Genomic DNA, 10,483 nt, shown 5'->3' on the forward strand with positions numbered 1-10,483 from the left:
CCACTTTGTTTTGAGTGTATCAGAGCTGTATTTATTTCTACCTATCCAAATGACTTGAGTTTTATCAAAATTAACCTTAAGGCCAGAGCATTGGGCATATCTAGCCAATTCTGAAAGAGATGCGTTTAATGACTTAGCTGACCCATCTAATAAAAGGGATGTATCATCAGCATATTGTGAAAGTTTAAATTCAGTGTTGTCTATAACTATGCCTTTGGTATCTTATTTATTACGAATTTTAATTGCTAAAATTTCTGCACATAAAATGAATATATATGGTGAAAGTGGATCGCCCTGACGGCAGCCACGTCCTATATTAAAAAAAACTTGAAAGATTGCCTCCTTGGTTAACCGCTAACATAGCATTTTTGTATAAGACTTTAATCCATGTTTTAATTGAATTACCAAACTTAAAAAAGTCTAAAACACTTAAAATAAACTTCCATAATAATGAGTCAAATGCCTTAGCAAATTCGGCTAGTAGAATTAAACCAGGTAAGTTGTATTGATCAGTGTGTTGCATTATATCATAGAGGAGGAGTGTATTTTCGCCTAAATATCGGCCAGGGATAAAACCAGATTGGTCTCTGCTTATCAATTTATCCAAAGTTGATTTAATTTTGTTGGAAATGGCGCCAGGGGCAATTTTATAAGCACAATTAAGTAATGAGATAGGTCTGTAATTAGTAAGCATTGTTTTATCTTTGTTATCTTTTGGAATGAAGGTAATAATTCCTTCTCTTTGGGTTATTGGACCGAGAGAATTAGCCCGCCTGATCTAGGAAACTTAGCTTTTATGAATCCCTAGTGCTTTTTTTCTCAGGTGTCAGAACCACTTGTCTGGCCTATTGAAATTACCTTCTATGGTTCCTTCTTGTATGTGATAGGGAAGTTTCTTATTGATTCTAACACGACCATCGAATAACCTACATACATGTAGAGAAATCTATCTCGGGTTATTCTACAATAAACCACTCGCGAGCAATGACGTCATCCGATCCAGGTGCGTAGCACGGTCGTAAAAAGTAGTTACCATTTTTTCTAACACTGTTGATACTAGTATGTCGTGTTAGAATCGAAATAACAAGTTCCCAAGTGTGATTTATAGTAGAATAACCCGAGTTTTTCGTTCTTATGCGAAACAATATATCACTCAGGCCTACGGCCTACGTGATATATTCTTACGCATAAGAACTCAAAATACGGGTTATTCTACGATAGACCACGTTTGGGAACTTATTATTTCTTAATTGACTATCGGATTGGTAATTTGCGAGTTTCGGCAAATCAGAAAATGAAATTATTCGTCAATATAATATGCTAGAGTTTCTTGTTTTTATTTGTTCACCAAAAGGAGATTTTGGTTTTTCTACAATCAGATAAATAGATCCAAACAAATTTTAAATTTGCGTAAGGAGGCTGGTCGTATTAAATTTATGACAGTTCTCTCTGCCTCATGTTGAAGTTTTATTAACTGATCTTCTTCGCAGTTTGCACAACCATTCCAAACAGTAGATACATGCCTCAAACCATCAAAATATATATCACGTTTAACATTATATTTGTTTACTTCAAATTTAAGTATTTTCACTGATCCGAGTATTCTAGGAGCAAATATAGCGATGTTCGAAATATGTTCATGCAAAGAACCATCTTTACTGAAGGTAACACTAAGATGTTTACGATGCGCAAGAAATTCAACTTGACATCGTCTATGAATTAGTGAAAGGAACATAGGAGGATTGGATGTTACTAACAACCGTTTGGACAAATTTGTAGATGTTTATAGATCTGTAATGAAAGATTCTTCAATGTGTCTTACACATGGGGATGAAAAACCTAAAGAACTGTCACTGGCAAATAATCAAATATTTAAAATATTGGGCACAAATAGTTACGTAAGACAAAGGCATGGCCGTAGCGACTATAGAGGCAACCGCCAATTTTTCTGCCTCAGTTGCCTCGGTTGTTTTTTGCCTGAACATTATTTTTGGTCTCCGGGTTTGGTTTTGCATTAGTTTTATGAATTTACAGCCGTTCATGAAGAATCTGATCTCGGTTTAGCAAGTATTTTTCGAATAGATGTGTTATAAAAAATATGGAACAAACTATAGCATATATCTACGGCGTTGTATGTGAGATATGTCAGTATCGCACTTCGCTTGGTGCGCGCATTTCAGATTAGTGTTTTAAACATTCCCCAGCAGCATCCGAAAATACCAGCCGGTAATGTAGAGGTCACTCCCAGACGTGTAGCGTAGCACACTCAGTTACCATGCTGATTGCTGAGTAACAATTGCAATCAAAGCCTAAAATATAAAGGATAAAAGATCGAAAGAAGCAGATCAGGCGGGGGTATGAGGCTTGTGCAAATGTTTCCCACATATTAGTAAACTGTATTTTTGTAGATTCGTAAATTTCAGAAGAAAATTCAGGACCATAGCTCGGCTGATTTGGTTGATCTTAAACACATCATACCTCCACCTCCTCCCCTAAATAAAAACTGTTACAAATCATAGCGCAAATTATTTAGATTGCATCTATTTCGGTCTCGTAATTACGAGGGCATGTTTGAAGAAATATCAGATCTCAACGTTTCAGTTGTTCAATTAAGATGTTCTACCTTTTAATGAAATTTATTAGCTAGATCAGTGATTGATAAAATATTTCTGTTGCATATGCATATCTGAAACTCTGGGATACGGTCAAAATAAATGTACTTGAATATAGATTTTAAATTTTCCTATTTCCTAATGCAGTTTTTGATACTCGTAGTCCTACAGCGTAAAATATTTCATAATTGTCATTCATATGATAATTTCCACTGTAGGCGCGCATTTTTATGTATAAGTTAGTGTTTATTAGTAAACATTTATTAACTTAAATTTGTCTGGTAGCTTTATTCAAATTAGTTATACATGTAGAACAGCTGATGTAAACACTAGGAACCGGGTCATTTTCAGTAGCGACTACTGCAATAATTATGAATGAAAACGAGAAAGATATGGGGGTTAGCTTCGATCTGCTTAATTTCGAATGATATATCAGCGGTGCTCTGGAGCCGGATATTAAAAAACTGAAATTGAATTACCAGTAACCGCGCCGACAGCAATGATAAAGTTCCAGTAGTAAAGTCCGAACAAGACCCTGAGATGCCGGAAATGGATCATCCAGTTGTACCACGTAACGATTACGTGAATGATGTGTTAGTGATTAAGGTTCCTAACTGTGTAAAGAATCAAGTCATTATTAACAAGAGATCACAGAGTGATCTTGGCGCCCACCAATGTGCCATTTTTGAGTGTTCCAAATTTCAAGACTTATTGACTAGCTCAAGGTCAAATTTCATTTCCGTACACAACACAAATCTATGCATGTGGTCCAAATTTGAAGCCTGTACCTTCAAAAATGTGAAAGTAGGTCACTAGGTCAATCTTAAGGTCAAAGTTCATTTCGGTACACAAAACTATGCAAGTGGTCCAAATTTGAAGGCTGTAGCTTGAGAAATGTAAAAGTAGGTCACTAGGTCAAAATCCAGGTCAAATTTTACTTCGGAATACAAAACTATGCATGTGGTCCAAATTTGAAGCCTGTACCTTCAAAAATGTGAAAGTAGGTCACTAGGTCAATGTAAAGGTCAAAGTTTGTTTCGGTACACAAAACTATGCATGTGGTCCAAATTTGAAGGCTGTAGCTTGAGAAATGTAAAAGTAGGTCACTAGGTCAAAAACAAGGTCAAATTTTATTTCGGTATACAAAACTATGCATGTGGTCCAAATTTGAAGCCTGTACCTTAAAAATGTGAAAGTAGGTCACTAGGTCAATGTAAAGGTCAAAGGTCATTTCAGTACACAAAACTATGCAAGTGGTCCAAATTTGAAGGCTGTAGCTTGAGAAATGTAAAAGTAGGTCACTAGGTCAAAATCAAGGTCAAATTTTATTTCAGAATACAAAACTATGCATGTGGTCCAAATTTGAAGCCTGTACCTTCAAAACTGTGAAAGTAGGTCACTAGGTCAATGTCAAGGTCAAAGTTTTTTTCAGTACACAAAACTATGCATGTAGTCCAAATTTGATGCCTGTACCTTCAAAAATGTGAAAGTAGGTCACTAGGTCAAAATAAAGGTCAAAGTTTTTTCCAGTGCACAAAATTATGCATGTGGTCCAAATTTGAAGGCTGTAGCTACAGAAATGTGAAAGTAGGTCACTAGGTCAAAATCAAGGTCAACTCATGTCAAGGTTCATCTTGCCACTCAAAAATATACATGTGGTCCAAGTTTGAATGTTGTAGTTACTGACAAGAACATTTTAAAAGCTTTTCCCTATATAAGTCTATATGAACCATGTGACCCCCGGGGCGGGGCCATATTTAACCCTAGGAGGATAATTTGAACAAACTTGGTAGAGAACCACTAGATGATGCTACATAACAAGTATCAAAGCCCTAGGCTTTGGGGTTTGGACAAGAAGATTTTCAAAGTTTTTCCCTATATAAGTCTATGTAAACCATATGACCCCCAGGGCGGGGCCATATTTGACCCTAGGGGTATAATTTGAATAATCTTAGTTGAAGACCACTAGATGATGTCACATACAAAATATCAAAGCCCTAGGCCCTGTGGTTTTGGACAAGAGGTTATTCAAAGTTTTTCCCTATATAAGTCTATATAAACCATGTGACCCCCAGGGTGGGGCCATATTTGACCCCAGAGTAATAATTTGAATCATCTTGGTAGAGGACCACTAGATGATGCTTCATACCAAATATCAAAGCCCTAGGCTCTGTGGTTTTGGACAAGAAGGTTTTCAAAGTTTTTCCCTATATAAATCTATATAAATTATAGAAATAAACAAAGGGCCATAACTCACTCATAAATTGTTGAACCAGTCTGATTTTCAGGGGGACACAACTAGGGTACCAATACATCATTCTGACAAAGTTTGGTCAAAATCCCCCCAGTAGTTTCTGAGAAGATGCGATAACGAGAAATTGTTAACGGACGGACGGACTGACGGACGGACGGACGGACGGACGGACGGAATGACGGACGGACGGACCACGGACGCAGAGTGATTTTAATAGCCCACCATCTGATGATGGTGGGCTAAAAATGACGGGAAGAAAATGGTCTTTGAAGTATAAATATAGCAGACTCTTTAACAGTTTAGTTGACCTGTTTTTATTTTTAAAGTTATATAGTTTCTGTAACTGTTGCGCTGTGAAGGTGACACTAAACATGATTCTTTTTTTCGAGTGCCATTTTTCCGTTGTGGTCATTTTGGACTATAGCAATTGTTTTTCATTTGTAATTGTCCGCTTGGAATTTAACAAGATCTACTGGCACGTAAGTAGACATTCAGTTGGTTTGTTTTCTTTTTTCAATTGTTACGATTTTTCATTAAAACTAGGAAAACGTTTTAATTTCTACCAGCGGGAAGTTAGCAGTAGAACAGTAACAGCAGTAACAGCAGTATTACTGCTTTTACTGCTATAACGTTCTAGCAGTAATAGCAGTAATACTGCTGTTACTGCCGGAACGTTATAGCAGTAACAGCAGTATTACTGCTATTACTGCTGCAAGTTATAGCAGTAGCAGCAGTATTACTGCTATTACTGTTGTAAAGTTATAGCAGTAACAACAGTATTACTGCTGTTACTGTTGGCAGTTTTAGCAACAACAACAATATTACTGATGCTACCATTGGAAGTTATAGCAGTACCAACAGTAGTTGGAAGTTGCGCAAAGTACAACATGAAATAAGTTTTATCAATGTATGCATTATTAGCCATCGAAAAATTTTCAAAGCTGTTCTTTTTATAATATTTTTGTCTTTTGTCTCAGGAAACGGGCTTCAAGCCCTCGTACTGCTGTTTATTCACAACTTTTATGCAGGCTTTAGGATGCATTTCACGATATCGATATATTGTTGGTATGTTTGTTCAAAAAGTCCTACATATTACATTGCCGGCGGATGTTCATGCTACCAATGGCATCATATTTTTTTTTAAAGTTTTTATAATGTCCGAAATGGCTCAAATCTTTATTACTGCTGTAATTCACAGCGTCCAATGGGATTTTGGGATGAAATAAAACATGTTGATATACTGCTGGTATGTATGTAAAAGTAGCCGACGGATATTCAGGATGCCGACGGCATACGTCCAAAGAAGGCCTCATCGAGAAATTAGAACATGTTTTCATACTCAGTTAATGCTTTATTCTGCACCGAAACGATGCCCTTAAGCCAATGTATGGTCATTTTAGGTCATTGTTGGGGTCTTTATAAGATACGAAATGAAATCAGTTTCAGCACTTTATGCATAATATTTCGACAAAGAACAGTGAAATGTCCGGAAAATCTTAATTTAAAGCATTTTATAGGTGTACGGAAATGGGCTCGAATCCTTGTTACTGCTGTTATTCTCAGCGTCCAAGATGACTTGAGGAAGAATCAACCCAGATGGATATATTGCTGGTATGTATGTTCAAATAAAAGTATATATTTCATTGCCGATGGATATTAATTATACCGACGGCATACGTCCAAAGAATACCACATCACGAAATTGGAACATGCTTTGGTGGTCAGTAACTGCTGTTTTCTGCGCCGAAACGATGCCCTAAAACAATATTTGGTCATCTTAAGTCATCATTAGGGCATTTATGAGAATGATTTTCGTTTCAGCAATTTATGCATAATGTGCCGACGTCGAACAGTGTAATGTGTTGAAAATCGTAATTTAAAGCATTTATCAGGTGTCCAAAAGTGGGCCCGAATTCTTATTACTGCTGTAAATCACAGCGCTAAGGTGGACTAGAGGATAAATAAAACCATGTGGATATATTACTGCTATGTATGTCCAAACGATAGTATATATTTCATTGCCGACGGTGTTCCAGGATGCCGACGACATACGTACAAAGAAGACCTCATCACGAAATCGAAACCCGTTATGGTTCTCAGTTACTGCAGTATTCTGCGCCGAAACGATGCTCTTAATTAAGCCAATATTTGAGCAACTTAGGTCAACGTTGAGACTTTCATAATATATGAAGTGAACTTAGTTACAGCAATTTATGCAAAATGTGCTGACGAAGAATAGTGAAATGTATAAAAAATCTTGATTTTACGCAAGTTTTAGGTGTCCGAAAATAGTCTCGAATCCTTGTTACTGCTGTAATTCGCAGCGTCCATGAGTACTTGAGGATAAATCAAACTATGTGGATATATTGCTAGTATGTATGTGCAAATAAAAGTACATATTGCATTGCCGACCGATTTTCAGTATGCCGACGGCATACTTCGAAAAAATGCCTCATCACAAAATTGAAACATATTTTGGTGCTTAGATGCTGCTGTATTTTGCGCCGAAACGATGCACATGAGACACGATTTGGTCTCTTGAAGTCATTGATGAAGTCTCTGTTATATACAAAATCAAATTAATTTCAGCAGTTTATGCTTTATATTACTGCGAAGAACGGTAAAATCTGTTGTAAATCGTAATTTTAAGCATTTTTCAGACGTCCAAAAATGGACTCGAATCCTTATTACTGCTGTAATTCACAGCGTCTTGAAAGACTTGGGGATAAATAAAACCATGTGGATATATTGCTTGTGCATATGTTCAAATGATAGCATATACAACACTGCCGGCGGATTTGAAGAATGCCGACGGCATACGTCCTAAGAAGACTTCATCTGTAATCTGGAAAATATTTTGATGGTCAGTTACTGCTGTATTTTGCGCCGAAACGGTCCCCTGAAACAATTATTTAGTCATCTAATGTCATTGTTGAGTCCTTTATGAGATATAATATGAATTTAGTTTTAGCAATTTGTGCAATATGTGCCGACGAAGAACAATGAAAAGTGTTGAAAATCGTAATTTCCTGCATTTTTTTCATGTGTCCGAAAATAGGCTCGAATTCTTGTTACTGCTGTAATCCACAGCGTCCAGGGGGACATGAGGAAGAATCAAACTATGTTGATATATTGCTGGTATGTATGTGCAAATAAAAGTACATATTGGATTACCGACCTATTTTTATGATGCCGACGGCATACGTCGAAAACACGCCTCATCACAAAATTGAAACATATTTTGGTGCTTAGATGCTGCTGCATTCTGCGCCGAAACGATGCACATGAGACACGATTTGGTCTTCTAAGGTCATTGATGAAGTCTCTGTTATCTACAAAATCAAATTAATTTCAGCAGTTTATGCTTTATATTACTGCGAAGAACGGTAAAATCTGTTGTAAATCGTAATTTTAAGCATTTTTCAGACGTCCAAAAATGGACTCGAATCCTTATTACTGCTGTAATTCACAGCGTCTTGAAAGACTTGGGGATAAATAAAACCATGTGGATATATTGCTTGTGCATATGTTCAAAAGATAGTATATTCAACACTGCCGGCGGATTTGAAGAATGCCGACGGCATACGTCCAAAGAAGACCTCATCTGTAATCTGGAACATGTTTTGGTGGTCAGTTACTGCTGTATTTTGCGTCGAAACGGTCCCCTCAAACAATTATTTAGTAATCTAATGTCATTGTTGAGGCCTTTATGAGATATAATATGAATTTAGTTTTAGCAATTTGTGCAATATATGCCGACGAAGAATAATGAAATGTGTTGAAAATCGTAATTTCCTGCATTTTTCATGTGTCCGAAAATGGGTTCGAATCCTTGTTACTGCTGTAATCCACAGCGTCCAGGAGGACATGAGGATGAATCAAACTATGTGGATATATTGCTAGTATGTATGTGCAAATAAAATACATATGGATTGCCGACCAATTTTCATGATGCGACGGCATACGTCGAAAACACGCCTCATCACAAAATTGAAACATATTTTGGTGCTTAGATGCTGCTGCATTCTGCGCGAAACGATGCACATGAGACACGATTTGGTCTTCTAAGGTCATTGATGAAGTCTCTGTATCTACAAAATCAATTAATTTTCAGCATTTTTTTTTATTACTGCGAAGAACGGTAAAAATCTGTTAAAATCGTAATTTTAAGCATTTTTCAGACGTCCAAAAATGGGCTCGAATCCTTATTACTGCTGTAATTCACAGCGTCCTGAAAGACTTGGGGATAAATAGAACCATAGGGATATATTGCTTGTGCATATGTTTAAATGAAAGTATATACAACACTGCCGGCGGATTTGAAGAATGCCGACGGCATACGTCCAAAGAAGACCTCATCTGTAATCTGGAACATGTTTTGGTGGTCAGTTACTGCTGTATTTTGCGCCGAACGATCCCCTCAATCAATTATTTAGTCATGTAATGTCATTGTTGTGGCCTTAATGAGATATAAAATGAATTAAGTTTTAGGAATTTATGCAATATGTGCCGACGAAGAACAATGAAATGTGTTGAAAATCGTAATTTCAAGCATTTTTCATGTGTCCGAAAAGGTTCAAATCCTTGTTACTGCTGTATCCACAGCGTCCGGAGGACATGAGATGAATCAAACTATGTGAATATATTGCTGGTATATGATCAAATAAAAGTACATATGGATTGCCGTCCTATTTTCAGGATGCCGACGGCATACATCGAAATCACGCCTCATCACAAAATTGAAATATATTTTGGTGCTTAGATGCTGCTGTATTCTACCCCGAAACGATGCCCATGAGACACGATTTGGTCTCTTAAGCTCATTGAAGAAATCTCTGTTATATACAAAATAAAATTAGTTTTAGCAGATTATGCTTTATATTACTGCGAAGAACGGAAAAATCTGATGAAAATCGTAATTCTGAGCATTTTTCAGATGTTCAAAAATGGGCTCGAATCCTTGTTGCTGTTGTTATTCACAGCGTCTTGAAGGACTTGAGGATAAATAAAACCATGTGGATATATTGTTTGTGCATATGTTCAAATGACAGTATATACAACATTGTCGGCGGATTTGAAGAATGCCGACGGCATACGCCTAAAAAAGATCTCATCTGTAATCTGGAACCTGTTTTGCTGGTCAGTTACTGCTGTATTTTGCGCCGAAACGATCCTCTCAATCAATTATTTAGTCATCTAATGTCGTTGTTGATGCTTTTTTGAGATATAAAATGAATTTAGTTTTAGCAATTTGTGCAATATGTACCGGCGAAAAACAATGAAATTTGTTGAAAATCGTAATTTCAAGCATTTTTCAGGTGTCCGAAAATGGGCTCGAATCCTTGTTACTGCTGTAATCCACAGCGTCCAGGAGGACATGAAGAAGAATCAAACTATGTGGATATATTGCTGGTATGTATGTCCAAATAAAAGTACATATTGCAGTGCCGACCGATTTTCATGATGCCGACGGCATACGTCGAAAACACACCTCATCACAGAATTGAAACATATTTTGGTGCTTAGATGCTGCTGTATTCTGCACCAAAACGATGCACATGAGACACGATTTGGTCTCCATAGGTCATTGGTGAAGTCTCTGTTATATACAAAATAA

Source organism: Mercenaria mercenaria, chromosome 15 (assembly GCF_021730395.1).
Source record: "Mercenaria mercenaria strain notata chromosome 15, MADL_Memer_1, whole genome shotgun sequence".
Lineage (NCBI taxonomy): Eukaryota > Metazoa > Mollusca > Bivalvia > Venerida > Veneridae > Mercenaria > Mercenaria mercenaria.